This window comes from Microcaecilia unicolor, chromosome 7 (assembly GCF_901765095.1).
Source record: "Microcaecilia unicolor chromosome 7, aMicUni1.1, whole genome shotgun sequence".
Classification (NCBI taxonomy): domain Eukaryota; kingdom Metazoa; phylum Chordata; class Amphibia; order Gymnophiona; family Siphonopidae; genus Microcaecilia; species Microcaecilia unicolor.
In genome coordinates, this window is record NC_044037.1 from 162537598 (window position 1) to 162560999 (window position 23402).

A 23402-nucleotide genomic window follows, 5' to 3' on the forward strand; every position below is an offset into this window, starting at 1 on the left:
AATTGTACACCATTACCATAGTCCTTAGGGGAGAAGGGGGCACCTACATGTGGGTACAGTGGGTTTTGGAGAGCTTAACATTTACCACCACAAGCGTAACGGGGGGGGGGGGGGGGGGCCTGGGTCCACCTGCCTGAAGTGCACTGCACCCACTAAATATTGCTCCAGGGACCTGCATACTGCTGTCAGGGAGCTGGGTATGACATTTGAGGCTGGCAAAAAAATATTTAAAAAAACATTTTTGGGGGGTGGGAGGGGGATGGTGACCACTGGGGGAGTAAAGGGAGGTCATCCCCGATTCTCTCCGGTGGTCATTTGGTCAGTTGGGGCACCTCTTTGAAGCTTGGTCCTGAAAAAAAAGGGACCAAGTGAAGCCGGCGAAATGCTCGTCAAGGCCGGCTTTCTTTTTTCCATTATCAGGCGAAGCCGGCCATCTCAAACCACGCCCCTGTCCCGCCTTCTCTACCCTACCAAAACGCCTCCTTGAAGTTTTGCCAGTTCTGCGACGGAAAGCAGTTGGTGCCGGCTAAAATTGGCTTTCGATTATACCAATTTGGCCGGGTTCAGGAGATCGCCGGCCATCTCCCGATTTGTGTTGGAAGATGGCCGGCGATCTCCTTTGAAAATAAGCTGGATAGTGATTTAGATGTATATTTCACTTTCTTTATTGTAAATTGTACTATGAATCCTAGGAACTGAATTTATTTAACAAAACTTATTTAACAAAAATTATAACCCACCCATTCAACCACCTGAGTGGATTACAGTAAAACAAACAAAACAAACAAATAATAACAAACATATAGCAGTGACATAAGCACCCACAATAAAACCAAAAACCCAACCCTCCCACCTATGATCCAGCAAATGCTCTGCAAAACAGCAAAGTCTTCAACTGATTTCTAAACAATAAAAAAGAAGAAAATTGTGCAAAGTGGAAGGAATAGCATTCCACAGACTCGGGCCAACAACAGAAAAAATCCACGTTAGGAGTCAAGGACCAGGAAAAGGATCTAGGAGTCATCATTGATGATACTTTGAAGCACTTTGCTCAGTGTGCTGCGGCAGCAAGGAAAGCAAATAGAATGTCAGGTATTATTAGGAAAGGAATGGAAAATAAAAATGAGGATGTTATAATGCCTTGTATCGCTCCATGGTGCGACTGCACCTTGAATAATGTGTGAAATTCTGGTCACCATATCTCAAAAATGATGTGGAGGGGCATAATCGAACGGGTCCATGAAGGGGCGGACCGAACTGTATTTTCGAAAAAAATAGACGTCCATGTTTTATTCGACAATTTGTGAGCTGGGCGTTTTTGTTTTTCAGTGATAACGGAAAATGAAAGCGCCCAGCTCAAAAACGAATAAATCCAAGGCATTTGTTCTTGGGAGGGGCCAGGAGTCGTAGTACACTGATCCCCCTCACATGCCAGGACACCAACCGGGCACCCTAGGGGGCACTTTTACAAAAAAAAAAAAAAAAAAAGGTAAAAGAGCTCCCAGGTGCATAGCACCCTTTCCCTTGGGTGTTGAGCCCCCCAATCTCCCTCAAAACCCACTGCCCACAAGTCTACACCATTACTATAGCCCTAAGGGGTGAAGGGGGGCACCTACATGTGGGTACAGTGGGTTTGGGGGGCGGTGTGGAGGGCTCTCATTTACCAGCACAAGTGTAACAGGTGGGGGGGGGGATGGGCCTGGGTCTACCTGCCTGACGTCCACTGCACCCCCTAATAACTGCTCCAGTGACCTACATACTGCTGCCAGGGAGGTGGGTATGACATTTGAGGGTGAACATAAAAAGTTGTGAAACGGCATATTTTTGTGGTGGGAGGGGGTTTGTGACCACTGGGGGAGTCAGGGGAGGTCATCCCCGACTCCCTCCAGTGGTCATCTGGTCATTTAGGGCACTTTTTGGGGCCCTATTCGTGGAAAAACAGGGTCCAGGAAAAGTGCCCTAAATTCTCGCTAAAAACGCATATTTTTTTTCCATTATCGGCGAAAGGCGCCTATCTCTAATCGGCCGATAACCACGCCCCAGTTCCGCCTTCACACTCCTTTGACACACCCCCATCAACGTTGTCCGCATCCGCGACGGAGTGCAGTTGAAAACGTCCAAATTCGGCTTTCGATTATACCGCTTTATTCGTTTTTGTGAGATAAATGTCTATCTCCCGATTTGGGTCGCAATATAGGCGTTTTTCTTTTTCAATTATAAGCTGGATAGTAGAATTAGAAAAGGTACAGAGAAGGGCACAAAAATGATAAAGGGGATGGGATGACTTCCCTATAAAGAAAGGCTGAAATGGCTTGGGCTCTTCAGCTTGGAGAAAAGACGGCTGAGGACACACACAGTAAAATTATTAAGCTGTATAAAATGTATTGTACTGTTTTGGGATCTTGCCAGGTACTTGTGACCTGGATCGGCCACTGTTGTAAACAGGATACTGGGCTTGATGGACCTTTGGTCTGGCCAAGTATGGCAACATGTATGTACTTATGTACTTATATGAACCATCTGCAAACAAACATGATGGGCCAAAGAGGCCATGCAGGACATTACTGCTGCCAGGGCCGTGCCTAGGGTCTCTGGCGCCCCCCTGCAGACTATCAATTGGCGCCCCCCCCCCGTGAAAATGATCACGCCCCCCCCCCCATGAAAATGATCGCTCACCACTTGCCACACTGAAAGGAATTGTCAGCAATATTCTTAGAAACAAATTGGTATACATTGCAAAATAAGATAGCAGATGTAAATTCTCAAAGTGGACATATTCCAAATGCTAAAATGAAAATAAAATGATTTTTTTTCTACCTTTGTTGTCTGGTGACTTTCTTTTTTCAATCATGCTGGTCCAGTATCTGATTCTGCTGCTATCTGTCCTCTTAACTCCATTTCCAGGGCTTCCTTTCCATTTATTTCTTTACTTTTCTTCTTTCTTCTTCATTTCTTGCTCTATATCCATTTCCAGCAATTTCTCCTCTCTCCCTGGGTCCTGCCCTCCCATCCATGTCCATTCTTGTCCCTCTCTGCCCTTCCCTCCTCCATCCATAGCCAGCAATCCTCCTCTCTCCCCTCCCCTCCATTTCCAGCAATTTGTCCTCTCCCTGGGCCCCCATGTCCATCCTTGTCCCTCTCTGCCCTTCCCTCCTCCATCCATAGCCAGCAATCCTCTCTCCCCTCCCCTTCCAGCAATTTGTCCTCTCCCTGGGCCCTGCCCTCCCATCGATGCCTCTCTGCCCTCCCATCCATGCCTCTCTGCCCTTCCCTCCGCGCCCTGGGGCCTTTAAATCTTTTACTTCTGGTCGCAGCAGCGTCAGTGAAAGCGGAGCGCTGCCGACATCTCCCTTCCCTTTGCGCTCTTGGTTCCCTCAGTGTCCGCCTTCTTCTGACGTCAGAAGAAGGCGGGACACTGAGGGAACCAACGAGTGCAAGGGAAGGTTGACGTCGGCAGCAGTGGCGTAGCTAGGGTAGTTGACACCCGGGGCCGGTCATTTTTTTAACACCCCCCCCCCAAATCCAGTACTAGGCATACCGAGAATACAAAACACGACCTATAGAGCAATTTTACCATACCATAAGCAGTCGTTTCTATGAGTCACACAAGGAAAAGGAAAGCATCTTAAGCACTACAGTGAGCACTAGAACATCAATTCCCCTATTGTAAAACGAAACCAGACAGAATAGTACAGATCGTCGATCCTGCACAGTCAATGCCAACTGAAAGCCATGTCTTTTTCACAAACACAGATACACCCTAATCCACTATAGAATAAGTAATCATAAACTTTCTATTTAGACAAAAATTAAACTGAACCCCCAATGCCAGACTCTGCATACAATGCAACGCCACAGAAACAGAAAATGTCTCCTAGTACTGTGCAAAATATAAAGACAGCAGATGTAAATTTGAAAAAACTAACAAATACCAATCACCACTTTACAAATTAACAAATAGAAATAAAACAAATACAGAAAATAAAATAATACCATTTTATTGGACTAATACATTTAACTTCCAGAGGCCAAAATCTCCTTCCTCAGGTCAATACAGTATAGTGCTGTTACAGTATCCTATCCTGATCTGAGGAAGGGGGTTTTGTTCTCTGAAAGTTAAGTCAAAATGTATTAAAATTAGTCCAATAAAAAGATTACCTTATTTACATGTTCTATTTATAAACATTTATTAACACAGCTAAAATACTATATCCTAAAGCAAAATAATAAAAATATATATTTACAGTTTGTTGTCTTTGGTTTCTGCTTTTCTCATCTTCTTTTCACCGTCTTCCTTCCATCCAGCATCTGTCTTCGCTCTCTCTCTGCCATCCAGTGTCTGCCCTCTCTAATGTGCCTTCCATCCACATCTGCCCTCTATTTCTGCCCCTTCCATCCACCATCTGCCCCAGTCTGCCATCTCTCTCTCCCCCTTCCATCCACCATCTGCCCTCTCTCTCTCCTTTCCCTCCAGCATTTGCCCTCTATCTCTGCCCCTTCCATCCACTGTCTGCTCTTTCACTCCCTTCTATCCACTGTCTGCCCTTTCTCTCTGCTCCTTCGATTCACCATTTGCCCTCTCTCTTTCCCCCTCCCATCCATTCAGGGTCTGCCCTCCCTCTCACTCCCCATTCCATCCAGGATCTATCCCCCCTCTCTCAATGCCCCCTCTTTTCGGCTCCCAGTTCCCACCTGCGGCTGCCCCTAGTTCCAGATCCATTGATTCTCCCATCCACCTCTGCCCCAGGCATGACCCCATTCTCCCTCCTGCTCACTTTTCAGACCCCAGTTCCAGATCCATGCCCCTTCTCCCATCTGTCTCCCACCCAGTCCCTTCTGCCCATCCAAGTCCCCCTCACCCCATCTGTCTCCCACCCAGTCCCTTCTGCTATCCAAGTGCCCCCACCCTCACCCCATCTGTCTCCCACCCAGTCCCTTCTGCCCATCTGAGTCCCCCTCACCCCATCTGTCTCCCACCCAGTCCCTTCTGCTATCCAAGTGCCCCCACCCTCACCCCATTTGTCTCCCATCCAGTCCCTTCTGCTATCCATGTGCCCCCCCACCCTCACCCCCACCCCCACCCTCACCCCATCTGTCTCCCACCCAGTCCCTTCTGCCCATCCGAGTCCCCCTCACCCCATCTGGCTCCCACCCAGTCCCTTCTGCTATCCAAGTGCCCCCCACCCTCACCCTGTCTCCCACCCAGTCCCTTCTGCCCATCCGAGTCCCCCTCACCTCATCTGTCTCCCACCCAGTCCCTTCTGCTAACCAAATGCCCCCCACCCTCACCCCATCTGTCTCCCACCCAGTCCCTTCTGCCCATCCGAGTCCCCCTCACCCCATCTGGCTCCCACCCAGTCCCTTCTGCTATCCAAGTGCCCCCCACCCTCACCCCATCTGTCTCCCACCCAGTCCCTTCTGCCCATCCGAGTCCCCTCACCCCATCTGTCTCCCACCTAGTCCCTTCTGCTATCCAAGTGCCCCCCACCCTCACCCCATCTGTCTCCCACCCAGTCCCTTCTGCCCATCCGAGTCCCCCTCACCCCATCTGTGTCCCACCCAGTCCCTTCTGCTATCCAAGTGCCCCCCACCCTCACCCTATCATCTGTCTCCCACCCAGTCCCTTCTGCCCATCTGAGTCCCCCTCACCCCATCTGGCTCCCACCCAGTCCCTTCTGCCCATCCGAGTCCCCCTCACCCCATCTGGCTCCCACCCAGTCCCTTCTGCTATCCAAGTGCCCCCCACCCTCACCCCATCTGTCTCCCACCCAGTCCCTTCTGCCCATCCGAGTCCCCCTCACCCCATCTTTCTCCCACCCAGTCCCTTCTGCTATCCAAGTGCCCCCCACCCTCACCCCATCTGTCTCCCACCCAGTCCCTTCTGCTATCCAAGTGCCCCCCACCCTCACCCCATCTGTCTCCCACCCAGTCCCTTCTGCCCATCCGAATCCCCCTCACCCCATCTGGCTCCCACCCAGTCCCTTCTGCCCATCCGAGTCCCCCTCACCCCATCTGGCTCCCACCCAGTCCCTTCTGCTATCCAAGTGCCCCCCACCCTCACCCCATCTGTCTCCCACCCAGTCCCTTCTGCCCATCCGAGTCCCCCTCACCCCATCTGTCTCCCACCCAGTCCCTTCTGCTATCCGAGTCCCCCCCACCTTCACCCCATCTGTCCCCCACCCTCACCCTGCCTCGTCTTCTCCCTGCCACCCGGTCTTTAAAAATAAATTGCCGACGCGATAGGGAGCGCAGCACCTCGTCTGCAAGTAAAAGAAGCGGATCCGATCATCTCATTGGGCCTTCCTTCACTGTCCCGCCCTAGAGGAAATAGGAAGTTGCGTCAGAGGAGGGCGGGACAGTGAGGGAAGGCCCAATGAGATGATCGGATCCGCTTCTTTTACTTGCACACGAGGTGCTGCGCTCGCTATTCGCGTCGGCAATTTATTTTTAAAGGGCTGGTGCGGGGGAGGGGCTGCCAGGAAGAAGAGCAGCGGGAGCGGCGGCACCCCCCTTTTTTATGACACTCGGGGCGGACCGCCCCCACCGCCCCGCCCTTGCTGGTCGGCAGCGCTTTCACTGACGCTGCTGCGACCCAGGTGAAATATTTAAAGGCCTTTGCGGCGCGGGGCGAGGGTAAGCACCGCGGCGGCGCCCTCCAGAGGTGGGCGCCCCCCTGCGGCGCTTACCTCGCTTACCGCATCGGCACGGCCCTGACTGCTGCAACCTCTGTACCAATGCTAACGGAGCCTCATCGTGCAAAGCCTTAAAAAAACAGCACCAACAATTTAAACTCAATGTGCCACACAATAGGCAACCAGTTCTGTTCCACCTGCAGAGCTCGTAATGTTGTGTGTCGAACTGTATAAGTGTAATGATTTTCAGTGGCACTATTCAGATAATGCTACTGAAAATCAGTGGATGGTTCCATCAGATAGCAGGTGCTGCTGTCCAGATAAGTGTGCTTGAATTTCAGGCCCCTAGTGACTGAACACGCATTTTTCTACTAGTTGCAATTCTACAAGTGTGTGCCTCCATTTAGGCATTCTGGGGCTGTGCAGTAAAAGCCTCTTCTATAATGGAACCTAGGCACTCAGGTTCCATATGAAATACTAGAGTACCCCAGTATGGGCATATCTAAAATGTAGGCACTTGCAGTTACGTGGAGGGGCATTTTTGAATGGGGACGACCATTTCTAAGGGCGCCCAACTATAAGGACGGTGCCGCGAAGGGGCGGGGCAACACGTATTATCAAAACAAGATTTCAATTCAATAATATGGTTGGGGACGCCCAAATCTTGACATTTAGGTTGACCTTAGAGATGGTCATCCTCGGTTTTCGGCGATAATGGAAGCCAAAGACGTCTATCTCAAAAACGTCCAAATCCAAGCCCTTTGGTCATGGGAGGAGCCAGCATTTGTAGTGCACTGGTCCCCCCTCACATGCCAGGACACCAACCGGGCACCCTAGGGGGCACTGCAGTGGACTTCACAAATTGCTCCCAGGTGCAAAGCTCCCTTACCTTGGGTGCTGAACCCCCCAAACCGCCCCCCCCCCAGGTCCGCCTGCCTGAAGTACACTACACCCACTACAACTGCTCCAGGGACCTGTATACTGCTGCAATGGACCTGAGTATGGCATTTGAGGCTGGCATAGAGGCTGGCAAAAAAGTATTTTTAAACTTGTTTTTTTTATGGTGGGAGGGGGTTAGTGACCACTGGGGAGGGTAAGGGGGGGTCATCCCCCTTTCCCTCCGATGGTCATCTGGTCAGTTCAGGAACCTTTTTGAGGCTTTGTCATGAAAAACATGGACCAAGTAAAGTCGGCCAAGTGCTCATCAGGGACGCCCTTCTTTTTTCTATTATCAGCCGAGGACGACCATCTCCTAATCACACCCCAGTCCCGCCTTCGCTACCCTGCCGACAAAGCCCCATGAACTTTGGTCGTCCCCACAACGGAAAGCAGTTGAGGGTGTCAAAAAATTGGCTTTCGATTATGCCGATTTGGACGACCTTGCGAGAAGGACGCCTATCTCCCGATTTGTCTCGAAAGATGGGCGTCCTTCTCTTTTGAAAATAAACGTGATAGTAACATAGTAGATGATGGCAGATAAGAACTTGTATGGTTCATAGCATAAGGTATGATGTGTGTGTGTATATATATATATATACTTGTTCATGATTTGTCCTTGCCATTTTAAGACACAAAGAGGCTCATTTTCAAAGCACTTAGCCTCCCAAAGTTCCATAGAAACCTATGGAACTTAGCCTCCCAAAGTGCTTTGAAAATATGCCTCTTTAAAGTGTAGAAGTCTGCCTGGCACTGGCCTTGTCCTCCAGCTACTGAAACTGAATCTGTCCAGCCACAATCATGACACAGTCCATAGAAGTCTGCCTAGTACTGGCTTTGCTTCCAAATTACTGGTGTTGCCATATAATCACCACTAAGCCTTTTTGGTTCCATGCCTTCTATACAGGATTCTTTTGTGTTTATCCCACACATTTTTAAATTCCATTGCCGTTTTCATCTCCACCACCTCCCGTGGGTCGGCATTCCAGGTACTTCCTGACGTTATTCCTGAGACAGCCTCTCTGCAACCTCAATTCATGTCTTCTAGCTCTACTATCTTCCTGTCTCTGGAAAAGGTTTATTGGTAGATTAATACTTTTCAAATATTTGAATGGCACTGTCATATCATCCCTGTCTCTCCTTTCCTTCAGGGTATACATGTCCAGGTCCTGAATTCTTTCCTCATACATCTTGTGACACAAACCCCATACCATTTTCGTCACTTTTATCTGAACCGCTTCAAGTCTTTTTATATCCTTAGCAAGATACGGCCTTCAAAACTGAACACAATAATCCAAGTGGGGGCCTCACCAATGACTGGTACAGGGGCATCAACACCTCCTTTCTTCTGCTAGTTTTTCCCCTTTCTATACGGCCTAGCATTCTTCTGGCCATGGCCACCGCCTTGTTGCATTGTTTTGTCGTCTAGAGATCCTGAGACACCATCACCCCAAGGTCCCTCTTCTGAGCTGTGCCTAACAATCTCTCTCTTCCTATCTGGTAAATCTTCTTTGGATTTATGCACCCCAAGTGCATCTCTCTGCACTTCTTGGATAGATCATAAGGAATGCCAAGCCAAATGCAAAGCGGAGATAAGGAGGGCAAAAAAGGACTTTGAGAAGAAATTAGCGTTGGAAGCAAAAATACATAGTAAAAATTTTTTTAGATACATTAAAAGCAGGAAACCGGCCAAAGAGTCGGTTGGGCCGCTGGACGAAAATGGTGTTAAAGGGGCGATCAAGGAGGACAAAGCCGTAGCGGAGAAATTAAATGAATTCTTTGCTTCGGTCTTCACCGAGGAGGATTTGGGGGGGACACCGGTGTCGGAAAGAATATTTGAAGCGGGGGAGTCGGAGAAACTAAACAAATTCTCTGTAACCTTGGAGGATGTAATGGGTCAGTTCAGCAAGCTGAAGAGTAGTAAATCACCGGGACCTGATGGTATTCATCCCAGAGTATTAATAGAACTAAAAAATGAACTTGCGGAGCTACTGTTAGAAATATGCAATCTGTCCCTAAAATCGAGTGTAGTACCGGAAGACTGGAGGGTAGCCAATGTTACTCCGATTTTTAAGAAGGGTTCCAGAGGAGATCCGGGAAATTATAGACCGGTGAGTCTGACGTCGGTGCCGGGCAAGATGGTGGAGGCTATTATTAAGAATAAAATTGCAGAGCATATACAAAAACATGGACTGATGAGACAAAGTCAGCACGGATTTAGTGAAGGGAAGTCTTGCCTCACCAATCTAATGCATTTTTTTGAGGGGGTAAGCAAACATGTGGACAATGGGGAGCCGGTTGATATTGTATATCTGGATTTTCAGAAGGCGTTTGACAAAGTGCCGCACGAAAGACTCCTGAAGAAATTGCAGAGTCATGGAATCGGAGGTTCTTAATCTGGTTCTTAATCTGGTTGAAAGATAGGAAGCAGAGAGTAGGATTGCGTGGCCAGTATTCTCAGTGGAGGAGGGTAGTTAGTGGGGTCCCGCAGGGGTCTGTGCTGGGTCCGTTGCTTTTTAATGTATTTATAAATGACCTAGAGATGGGAATAACTAGTGAGGTAATTAAATTCGCCGATGACACAAAATTATTCAGGGTCGTCAAGTCGCAGGAGGAATGTGAACGATTACAGGAGGACCTTGCGAGACTGGGAGAATGGGCGTGCAAGTGGCAGATGAAGTTCAATGTTGACAAGTGCAAAGTGATGCATGTGGGTAAGAGGAACCCGAATTATAGCTACGTCTTGCAAGGTTCCGCGTTAGGAGTTACGGATCAAGAAAGGGATCTGGGTGTCGTCGTCGATGATACGCTGAAACCTTCTGCTCAGTGTGCTGCTGCGGCTAGGAAAGCGAATAGAATGTTGGGTGTTATTAGGAAGGGTATGGAGTCCAGGTGTGCGGATGTTATAATGCCGTTGTATCGCTCCATGGTGCGACCGCACCTGGAGTATTGTGTTCAGTACTGGTCTCCGTATCTCAAAAAAGATATAGTAGAATTGGAAAGGTACAGCGAAGGGCGACGAAAATGATAGTGGGGATGGGACGACTTTCCTACGAAGAGAGGCTGAGAAGGCTAGGGCTTTTCAGCTTGGAGAAGAGACGGCTGAGGGGAGATATGATAGAAGTGTATAAAATAATGAGTGGAATGGATCGGGTGGATGTGAAGCGACTGTTCACGCTATCCAAAAATACTAGGACTAGAGGGCATGAGTTGAAGCTACAGTGTGGTAAATTTAAAACGAATCGGAGAAAATTTTTTCTTCACCCAACGTGTAATTAGACTCTGGAATTCGTTGCCGGAGAACGTGGTACGGGCGGTTAGCTTGACGGAGTTTAAAAAGGGGTTAGATAGATTCCTAAAGGACAAGTCCATAGACCGCTATTAAATGGACTTGGAAAAATTCCGCATTTTTAGGTATAACTTGTCTGGAATGTTTTTACGTTTGGGGAGCGTGCCAGATGCCCTTGACCTGGATTGGCCACTGTCGGTGACAGGATGCTGGGCTAGATGGACCTTTGGTCTTTCCCAGTATGGCACTACTTATGTACTTATGTACTTAAATTTTAACTAACTACTATATACATAGGAAGATTATTAAACTTGATACTACTGTGCCCTCTAATTGAATCACATATAACCCAAGCTCAGTATTATTATCCCTTATTATAAAGTAAACTAAATAAAATAAAATTAAGTGAAATAAAATGTGCTCAGTTCTATCAAATTCTTACCATTACATCCCCAGGGGAGCATTTGGTAGAATCAGAGGAACCATCATCGCACATTTAGATGTTCCCACTTCTCACCAGATAGTATGTACGTACTCATCAGCCTCCTACTGCTAGGAAGAATGATTCTATTGCATGTGCTGTCTAACCTTCTATTTGGTAGATGGCAGTTAATTGTGCTTAATCAAATAGGAGTGCAATACCTTACTTTAACACTAGGTAAAATCTGCATACAATTACATTTCACTGGTAAATACCCGTTTATCACTGCTCTTGCATGTACATATATAGTAACAGTGTGGCCCTCTAGAATTATCACTATTCTAATATGATTGCCTTGGAATTCTGCTGTTCTGCCCTTTCCTTCTACATTCCCTTTTTCTGACTTTCATCCTCCTCCTCTCTCAGCTGTGTCTCTAGATGAATTCTCCCCTCATTTTGCCGATGTTACTTTTGCTTGCTCCCCGTTACTGGTTCTTAGAGATTTTATTCTAGCTCCTTCTGACTGCTCAATAGCTTTTCTCAAGCTAGTAATCAGCACGGGCTACGTACAATGTATTCATTTTCTGCCTCAATCAAAGGGTCACACTTGGTTTATTTTACCAATCTACCTCTTTTGTTCCTTCCTTCTTTAATTCGACTCCCCTCACCTGGACTTTATTGCATTTCATCTGCATTGTTCTTTCCCCCATGCTACTTAGTCCTCTCCCTTTGTTTCTAAGAGATTGCTTAGTGACTCTACAGTGGATACTCTAGCAGGTAAATTTACAACAGTTTCTCTGCCTAACCCAGATGACTATCTCTCATCAAATTTCTTCCTTGTATTTCTCTTTGTCACAAGTATTGGATTCTGTTACCCCTATTTACAAAGAAAAAAAAACCCCTATATGGAATGCTGTGACCTGCGTCTTCTCCGGACACATGTTCAGCACACTGAAAGTGTATGAATAAGGATTGTATGGATGAAAAATACCATTCATTTCATTCAAAGTGTAAAGAGCTGAGATATGCTATAAGTACATAAGTAATGCCACACTGGGAAAAGACCAAGGGTCCATCGAGCCCAGCATCCTATCCACGACAGCAGCCAATCCAGGCCAAGGGCACCTGGCAAGCTTTTCACTTAGCTATTTGAAAGGCTAAGTGATCCTTCTTCACTGATCTGTTCAATAAATCCTCGAATAAGCCCCCAAAGCTGTTCAATATTCTTGATTCTATTTCACCATCTGCTTCCTCCATGCCTTCTTTTTCCCCTACTATATTTCCTCCAGACAATCTTGCGAGTGCATGGCTCCTAAAAATTTCCTGTTTAAGACAAACTCTGAATCCCATCGCATGTCCATCTTCTTCTGCAACTACTGTAGCATCCACATTCTCACCTATTTCTCATTTCTCATTCAGGTTGGGATTCCTTTCACACCACTTCTACTATGATTGTTTCCTCTGTAAAATGCCTCTGTCTTCCCTGGATCCCTGGCCAGCTCTTCTTTTTAATCATCTGGAAGGTAATCTCCTACCACTTTTTCTCTTTATTCCATAGGTCATGTGCCCATCATTTGGAAGCGTGTTCTGGTGACCCCTATTTTGAAAAAAGCCACATTTACAATTTCAGGATCCAGCAAGTTTCAAGCCAATTTCTAATTTACCTTTTCCATCCAAAATCCTAGAAAAAATCATCTTACAACAACTTACCCTGTATCTTGACAAGACTTTTGCTCGTCTTCCTTGTCAGGCGAGTTTTTGTGCTGGCCACAGTATAGAGACACCCTGGCAGCAATGTATAATGAAATCAGGTCTGCACTGGATTAAAAGTAAGAGAAAAGGGTCATGGGTTTGATATACTGCCTTTCTCTGGTACAACCAAAGTGGTTTACATTGTTTTGTTTGTTCTTTTTTATTTATTATATGCAGGTACTTTCTCTGTCCCTAGTGAGCTCACAATCTAGTTTTTTGTACCTGGGGCACTGGAGGCTTACGTAACTCACCCAGAGTCACAAGGAGCCATCAAAAGAATTGAGTCTAGTTCTCCCAGTTCTCAGTCCACTGATCTAACCATTAGGCTACTCCTCCACTCCAAGTTAATAGCACTCCCTGTTTCCATAGATGTCTCTTCTACATTTGACTTGGTGCATCATCGTCTTCTTCAGCTTCTTTGTAACTGTGGCATTTCTGGCATTGTGTTATCCTGGTATGAATCCTATTTCTCTGGCTGCTCCTTTCAGAGTAAACATAATCAGGCTACGGTTTCCCTCAGGGCTCTATTTTAACACCAACACTGTTCAATATTTTCTTGTCTCTATTAATTCAGATCCTCTATAAGCTCCCTTTTTCATCCTCTGACACAAGACCAAGTAATGGTTGCCTTTGGGCTGTCTCCTCATGGTTGCAAGATAATCTCCTTTTCCTTAACATCAGTAAGTGTGAGGCTATTCACTTTCCAGATCCTATTATTATCTCTCCTATCCCACCCTTGATTGACAATCATTCTATACCCCTCTGTGATTTTGTATACATTTTGGGCATCCAATTTGACAGCAGACTCCTTCAAATCCCAGACAGATACAGTTGTATGGTCCATTTTCTTTGCTCCATATTAAATAAGAACATAGACCGAAGGTCCATCGAGCTCAGTATCCTGTTTCCAACAGTGGCCAAACTAGCTCACAAGTACATGGCAAAAGATCATAGAACAATAAAACAGATTTTATGCTGCTTATCCTAGAAATAGAAAGTAGAAAAGTGAGTGCCACCAAGTACTATTCTAATTGAATCTCAGGGACGTCTCATATAATCTCATTTGGCTGTATGTGCGACAAAATACTCTTGTCTACCAGCCATGGCAGTCTTTAATCATTGACGACCCCCTCCATCCAAATTTTATAAGTATTTTATGTGCAAAAAATATATGTTAATGTGAGGAGTACTTAAAGCACACACTTAAAAACAGTAGGAAGGCATCAATTTAAACCACCACTGTTTAACAATCACAATCACTTATCTTGTGCATCTTGTGTATGTATTGAGGAGCATCCAGGAACCTTTGTTATCCCGACAGGACCTGTTTCGCTGGATTGCTTTGTCAAGAGATAATCGGTTTCAACTTCCTGGTATGCCTTATGCTCTCTCTGCATCAGCAGTACTTGGTGGCACTCACTTTTCTACTTTCTATTTTTGTACATGTTTGCTGTGTTCTTTTGAACATAATAAGTAGAACGCCTTAACATTTTGACAGTATCCTAGAAATAAGCAGTAGATTTTCCCAAGTCCATCTTAATAATGGTTTAAGGACTTTTCTTTTAAGAAATTATCCAAACCTTTTTTAAACCCTGCTAAGCTAACTGCTTTGACCACATTCTCAGGCAACAAATTCCAGAGTTTAATTACACATTGAGTAATTCATTCAGTGAATTATGCTGGTACATAAAGGTAAAGGGTCATGGATTTGATATACTGCCTTTCTCTTGTATAGCCAAAGGAGTTTACTTTTTTTTTAAAGCCCACAACACTCCTCATTATTTGGCCAATCTTTTTATTCACTTTTAGTTTAGTTTACTGACATTTAATATACCACCTTTAATAATGCCAAAGCAGTGTACAATCAATTATAAACAAGCAACGGAACAACAAAGGAATCATTCAATGAGAAATAAAGGAGAATAAAAGAGAGATGAATGACAGAAAGAGGATAAAAGCTGTCAAGACAACACCACTGCCTGAGAGATGCCACTGACCAAAGAACCACTCAGTTTACATTGCTGAAATTAATCAGCATAAGCTATGGAGAAAAAATGGGTCTTCAGGGCTATCTTACATTTTGCATCTTACATTCTTCATAGTAGGCGCTTCTTTCCTTGTCCCCTCCCTCAAGACTCCATCTGGAAATTTCTTGTGGACCCTTATTAGTCGCAAGCATTCCCAGACTGAGTTCAGCGCGACTTACATTACGAGATCTAGTTCATTGTTACGTTTTAGACTCAGCAATGACATATTCTCCTGAGATTTTGGAGTACACTGAAGGCTTTTCTAACCATTTGTTGACTGTTTATCAAAGGTTAGGTATCTGTCAATCGTTATCCCTAGTATTTTCAGTTCTTTTTCAATTTTCAGTAGTATTCCATTGAAGTGTAGTTGTATGTTTGAGACATCCATAGTAGGTGTGATTACTAAAATCTTTGCTTTGTCACAATTCAGTTTAAGATACAGACATTTGTCAACCAGCATCAGATCATGGTTGACCAGTGCATTAACATCAGCTTTGTCTTTATGAAAGGGAAAATACAGTGTTATGTCATCTGTGTAGGAGAAGCAGTTAATTCCATTCCTTTGCATAGAGAAACCCTGGATGGACATAAGGATATTGAATAGGATTGGTGATAGGGGGGATTCCTGTGTCACCCCAGTGTGTGCTATCCAATCCTTAACACCAAAAAAGGCACCAGGAGCCTTCAGAAATGGGACAAGGTTCTTTATTAATAACTGTCAATTTTCCAATATGGACTCAACACGGGCCATGTTTCGGTGCACAGCACCTGTGTCAGGGGTTTGGTGTGTTCAAAGACCGAGATTTCTTTCCTACTGAGCAGGATAGCGATCCGTGCGGTTCAAGAAAAGTAAACTCGATGCATTAGGAAAGTTCAGTCCCAAGGGACTTTTCTTGAACCACATGGAAAGAAACTACTACTACTTATCATTTCTATAGCGCTACAAGGCATACGCAGCGCTGTACACGAAACACAAAAAGGCAGTCCCTGCTCAAAGAGCTTACAATCTAGATAAGACAGGCAGACAGACAGAACAATTAAGTGTAAGGGAATAAAGAGGTGAGGATAAAAGGACAGGGCAAGTGAGCAGTGATTAGGAGTCAAAAACAGTGGTAAAGAGGTGGGCTTTAAGTTTGGACTTGAAAATGGCTAAAGACGGGGCTAGACGTACAGGCTCAGGAACCCTCCTCTCACCTATCCACCCCCATCCTGTTAGACTATCACTGAAATGCTTTGATGTTCCCATGCATATCTTCTGGTCTCTCACTATCCACCCCCACCCTGTTAGACTGTCACTGAAATGCTTTGATGTTTCACCTATATATACTGTCATCTACCAACACTTGCTTATTTCCGATCTGACGAAAGAGGGCAACCTTCGAAAGCTAATCAAGAAATGTATTAAGTTATGTCCAAACTCAAAACCCACCTCTTTACCACTGCTTTTGACTCCTAACTCACTAGCCCTGTCCTTTATCCTCACCTCTTTATTCCCTTACCCTTGTTCTGTCTGTTTACCTGTCTTATCTAGATTGTAAGCTCTTTGAGCAGGGACTATCTGTTGTGTATGGTGAATAGCGCTGCGTATGCCTTGTAGCGCTATAGAAATGATAAGTAGTAGTAGTAGGGTGACAAACAGAGCAATACAACTTATGGTTTATAATGGGCTAGAAAGCCCAGATCTTTGTTATATACTGTCATCTATCAACACTTGCTTATTTCTGATCTGACGAAGAAGGGCAACCTTCGAAAGCTAATCAAGAAATGTATTAAGTTATGTCCAATAAAAAGGTATCATCTTATTTTCTTTTCCATGTTTTATTTTGTTTGATTTCTATTGATTACCTTTACAAATGGACTAACATGGCTACCACACCTCTGCACTGGGTTAGGTAGCTGTGTGTGATATTCTGGCCACTTTTGTTTTTGTCACAGGAGCGTACTGTCCAACACCCCTTCCCCCTCCCCCCATTGTAGTGGATATGGGAGTTGTGAGTCCACTGTAATGGGGGTAGCACTAGCTGCATACTCAGGCCTTGATCCAGGACAGAGCTGTTATAGGGGTGCAATGTCAGTGGTACTTACGTCGGGCTTTGGATGAGGCCTGAATCTGGATGTTCTGGATGAGGCCTGGATCTTCCCACTGTAACTTACAGTACCAGCACCTGAGCACCTCATTGTTCTGGTGGGTGCTGAATCGGTTCAGGTGATGAACCTTCTTGGCATCACGTACATAAATATTTTTTTAACGATATGTGTGATGCTCCTCACAAAGCCTGTGACAGATGGCTACAGCTAAATGAGGGGGGGGGGGGGGGTGAGCTGAGGGGGTGGGTATGCAGTACACAGACACAGGTACTATGTGAGCTGAGGTGACCATGGGGACAGAGGGTACATGGTGGCCTTTCTGTGGAGTGTGTGCATTGGTTCTGGGAAGTGGGGATGGGTATTGGGGTAAACTAGATGTGTCTTGGAGTGGTTAAGTGTACTTTAGTGAGCTGCTATCAACATTCCCATCAGTATGTAGGCATAGGGCAGCATGATGGCGTGTGTGTGTGTGTGTGTGTGGGGTTTCAGATATGTGCAGCCCCTTATTTCTGCATTGAAGGGTTAGTAGAGGGGGACTCATAATTACGTACCATTGCATATTCTGGACATTGCAATGTCACATGTTTTTTTTAAATCCATTCTTATGAAATTTTCAATACGCAGAAAGAAGCCTGGAATCATGTTACACAGGCAACCATTGTGAACTGCTACAAGTGGGCAAGCTTTGTTAAAGATGTGGAGAGGGACAAAACAGATGCAGCTGTTGTAAGCACGTCAGATGAACAAGCTATTGACATCCCAGCCGGTGTTACTGAAGAGGAGTTTCATCACTGCATAGCTGTTGATTACGATCGACAAACAGCTGACAACAGCACTGATGTCGAAATATGCACCTACACGCAGGCAACGGCTGATGATGAAATGAGCAGCAAGGCACATGCTGACGAAATTCAACAACCTCATGTCACTTTTGCAAGAGCGCTGGAGAGTCTCAACACCATGCAGGCCTATCTGAAGGCCACTGGATGTCAGTGCTATGACAGTTTTTACCGTCTGGCAGACATAGTCTGTGGAACTCACAGACACAAGAGTGTACAGAGGAGTCTGACTGATTACTTCAAGTAAGCCTAACGTTAGTTAACGGAGACTGTATACTGTACATATAACAGTACTGTACATATGTTTATCAGATGTCAAGCTTCTTTTTTGGATCACAATGGTTAAGTGTACGCTCTGGTTAACTGCATATATTTCTTTGGTCTCAGACCCTTGCACTTAAGCGGATTGCACTGTATCTTCGGTTTCGGCTGGGAACACATCACTTTCAGTACCGTGTAACATAGTAACAGTAACATAGTAGATGACGGCAGAAAAAGACCTGCATGGTCCATCCAATCTGCCCAAGACAAACTCATATGTGTATACCTTACCTTGAATTTGTACCTGTCCTTTTCAGGGCACAGACCATATAAGTCTGCCCAGCAGTATTTCCCGCCTCCCAACCACCAGTCCCGCCTCCCATCACCGGCTCTGGTACAGACCGTATAAGTCTGCCCTCCCCTATCCTCGCCTCCCAACCACCACCCCCTCTTCTCCCCAACTGCTCCGCCACCCAATTTCAGCTAAGCTTCTGAGGATCCATTCCTTCTGCACAGGATTCCTCTATGCATATCCCACGCATGTTTGAACTCCGTTACCGTTTTCATCTCCACCACCTCCCGCGGGAGGGCATTCCAAGCGTCCACCACCCTCTCCGTGAAAAAATATTTCCTGATATCTTTCCTGAGTCTGCCCCCCTTCAATCTCATTTCATGTCCTCTCGTTCTACCGCCTTCCCATCTCCAGAAGAGATTCGTTTGCGGATTAATACCTTTCAAATATTTGAACGTCTGTATCATATCACCCCTGTTCCTCCTTTCCTCCAGGGTGTACATGTTCAGGTCAGCAAGCCTCTCTTCATACGTCTTGGAACGTAAATCCCATACCATCCTCGTAGCTTTTCTTTGCACCGCTTCCATTTTTTTAACATCCTTCGCAAGATACGGCCTCCAAAACTGAACACAATACTCCAGGTGGGGCCTCACCAATGTCTTATACAGGGGCATTAAACCTCCTTTCTTCTGCTGGTCACTCCTCTCTCTATACAGCCTAGCAATCTTCTAGCTACTGCCACCCGCCTTGTCGCACTGTTTCGTCGCCTTCAGGTCCTCAGATACTATCACCCCAAGATCCCTCTCCCCGTCCGTGCCTATCAGACTCTCCCTGCCTAACACATACGTCTCCCTTGGATTTCTACTCCCCAAGTGCATCACTTTGCATTTCTTCGCATTGAATTTTAATTGCCAAACGTTAGACCATTCTTCTAGCTTCTTCAGATCTTTTTTCATGTTTTCCACACCCTCCGGGGTGTCCACTCTATTGGAAATCTTGGTGTCATCCGCAAAAAGGCAAACTTTACCTTGTAACCCTTTTCTGCAATGTCACTCACAAATATATTGAACAGAATCGGCCCCAGCACCGATCCCTGAGGCACTCCACTACTCACCTTTCCCTCCTCCGAGCGAACTCCATTCACCACCACCCTCTGGCGTCTGTCCGTCAACCAGTTCCTAATCCAGTTCACCACTTCGGGTCCTATCTTCAGGCCGTCTAGTTTATTTAAGAGCCTCCTGTGGGGAACCGTGTCGAAAGCCTTGCTGAAATCTAAGTAGATGACGTCCATAGCACGTCCTTGATTTAATTCTCCTGTCACCCAGTCAAAGAATTCAATGAGATTCGTTTGGCACAATTTCCCTTTGGTGAAACCATGTTGTCTCGGATCTTGCAACTTATTGGCTTCCAGGAAATTCACTATCCTTTCCTTCAGCATGGCTTCCATTACTTTTCCAATAACCGAAGTGAGGCTTACCGGCCTGTAGTTTCCAGCTTCTTCCCTATCCCCACTTTTGTGAAGAGGGACCACCTCCGCCGTTCTCCAATCCCTCGGAACCTCTCCCGTCTCCAAGGATTTATTAAACAAGTCTTTAAGAGGACCCGCCAGAACCTCTCTGAGCTCCCTCAGTGTGCTGCCTTTTGGCCTTGCATCAACTCCCAGAGTCTTTACCAAGTGTCTAGCGGTAGTTGCAGCATCGCTACACAGACTGGGAGTTCAGATGTTCCCTTATTTCGATGATTGGCTGGTGAAGAGCACCTCTGTGGACAGTGCTCAGGAGTCCATGCGGATGAATATTTGGGTGCTAGAGTTACTAGGGTTCTTTATAAACTACCCCAAGTCCCATCTCCATCCTATTCAACAATTGGAGTTCATAGGAGCCCTGTTCGAAACTAGGACTGTTCGAACCTACCTCCCAGAGACACAGGCGGACAATCTTGTCTCCCTGGTGTCCAAGGTTCAGACATCGCATCAGGCCATAGCTCGGCAGATCTTGAGATTATTGGGCCACATGGCTTCCACAGTGTATGTTACACCCATGGCACACCTGCACATGAGATTTGCTCAATGAACCCTGGCTTCTCAGTGGCATCAAGCCACGGGAGATCTAGAGGATGTCATCTAATTGTCCCCCCGGAGCTTGTACGTTCTCTTCAATGCTGGACAATTTGACCCAATTTGACCGTGGGACTTCCATTCCAAATTCCTCAGCCGCAAAAAGTACTGATGACTGGTGCATTTCTCCTGGGATGGGGAGCTCATGTAGATGGGCTTCACACTCAAGGAGCTTGGTCCCTCCAGGAAACGAGTCTTCAGATTAATCTCCTGGAGCTTCGAGCTATCTGGAACGCTCTAAAGGCTTTCAGAGATTGGCTGTCCCATCAAATTATTTTAATCCCAATAGACAATCTGGTTGCAATGTATTACACCAAAAAGCAGGGGGGGCACCAGATCTCAACCACTGTTTATCTTGTTGGGCAGACTAGATGGACCATGCAGGTCTTTTTCTGCCGTCATCTACTATGTTACTAAGTATTGCAACAACAAAGAGACCTCAATGTATGTGACCCTGCCTATGTATGGTGCTTGCACGAGTGGTGCTGTAATCCAGGGGGGCATTGCTTCACAATGACCTTGCCAGGCTGCCTCCAATTGATCTCCATGCACTCATGGAGAGGGTTGGGTGTGGGGTGGGGGGGAGGGGGAAGGTGGGGTGGTGCTTAAAATCTTTCTCTAGTGCATGAGACACAGGAGGACCAGGAGCTTTGTTTCTGGCACAGTAAAATTTGGCTCTCTCCGAAGAGACATGACTGGCCACACTGAGGAACGTTCCTCCACATACAGGAGGTATATATGCACGTTTTGCACATGGAGGGAATGTGCTGCCATTGCCGCAGACATTTTCTTGGCACGTCGACCAATACTACCATTGCACATTTTGCGTAGTGTATTTCTAATTGGTGGAAATGTTTATCTCAAAACCTGTACAATGTTTGCAGTGCATCATCCTTCTAAATTTATTTGTGTGTGTGTATTTTTGAATATCAGAACACATACATTTACTTCTTCCATTATGGACTTACATTTTTAAACATTTTCCGGTAAACGTCACCATTTGGACGTTATATCGAAAATGCCCCTCCACATGTCTCAATTAATTAAAAAAACAGCATGGTAAAGTATTATGAACAGACAGGTAATGTACGTGAGGTTCTTATCTTAGTCTGCAATTTACACCCACCCACCTCTGAAAGGGCAGGGAATGTCTCCCCCAATGTTTTCAGTCTGACTGTTATCCTTAGGAATGAATTTGTGGGCAGAGTCAAGGGAGATGTACTTTCAGCCATAAGGTGGGACTTGTGTGTCTCTGCATTAACTTGTATCAAGCCCTTACCTATGCTTTTTGGCAACTGGTGGTAAACAGAGGTCTGACATGTTTCAGCATTGTTATTTCTTCAGCAGAATTTTGGTGTAGTCAGTCATGATTATTAACAGGCTCTATCATATACCTTGCAAGTCATGCTTTTTCACCACATGTTGAAATGATTCTGTCTTTAAATACTTTCCTAATACTTTGTTGATTGTGAACTAAACAGATATTTGTCAAAAGTATGTGTGAGTGTACTCTGAACAAATGTCAAATTTTCCTGTAAAAATTTTCCTGTAAAAACAGTATTCACAGGCTTGCAAACCAATAAGATATAACTTCAACAAAAGCAAAATAAAATAAATTTGCTTTCTACATGTACCAATGTATGATGACACAGTTAATTGTAAGGTGGAGGAAAGACTTCAGTTTTAACAGCGCTACTAGTATTTAATAGCTGCTGGATGATATATCATAAGTCAAAAACCTATCACCATCTTTTTTTATTATTATTATTTATCATTAATGTACCTTATATTCTTTTTTATGTATCTGTTTTTTCTCTTTTTTTTTTTTTTTTTTCAAACGTCCAATTTGAGAAAATTATTTAGCTTTCAAGAAATAGCTTTACTTTGCTCGGCACAAGCTCTACAGAGCCCCTCCGCTTCACAGCATGTCGCTTCCTCAGGAGCAGCCGGCACAATATTAACACTTCAATAGTTTTGCCTCTTGGAATTACATCTTCATACCAATTTTTTCTCTTAGCGTTTCATCTTCATTCTCTCCACACTGTAATGGGGGTAGCTGCATACTCAGGCCTAATATTATTACTAGCTTTGAGTGCCTATCACCAGCATTAAACCCGGATATTCAATGCTGGGCCTTTTCCAGCAACTAGCATTAAAATCCAGGGGGTTTTGGCCGCTAAACACTTAACCAGTTAAGCCGATACTCAGCGGCTGACTGGTTAAGTTATAGTGGTTAAAGACAGGACTGTCATCTAATTTTGGGTAATTTCCCCAGTTCAATAGGGAATATTGTCCTGACTCCCATTCTGAAAAACAAAAAACTGGGTTCACAGGATGTTTCAAATTACAGATCAGTAGCTTCAAGTCCTTTGTTTGTAAAGAATTTGGAGGGCTGGTGAAAATTCAGTAGGAGAAAATTTTGGACAAATTTAATATTTTACATGCAGAACAGTCGGGTTTCCTCAAGGAACATAGTACAGCAACATTTCTTTGGTCTCTTGTGGCTTTTGGTAAATTGTTATTGAGTCAGGGACGATAAATGGTAGTCCTCCAGTTTGATCTCTCTAGTGCTTTCAACCTGGTAGACCAGAATTATTGTTAAGTATTCTCAGTGAGATTGGATTAACAGGTGTTGTTTTGTCCTGGTTTCATGGTTTTCTAACTAGGAGATTGTACCAGGTCAAAATGAAGGGTGAACTGTCTAGCAGCTAGTTATCAGCAGGGGTTGCCCCTTTCCCCTATTTTATTT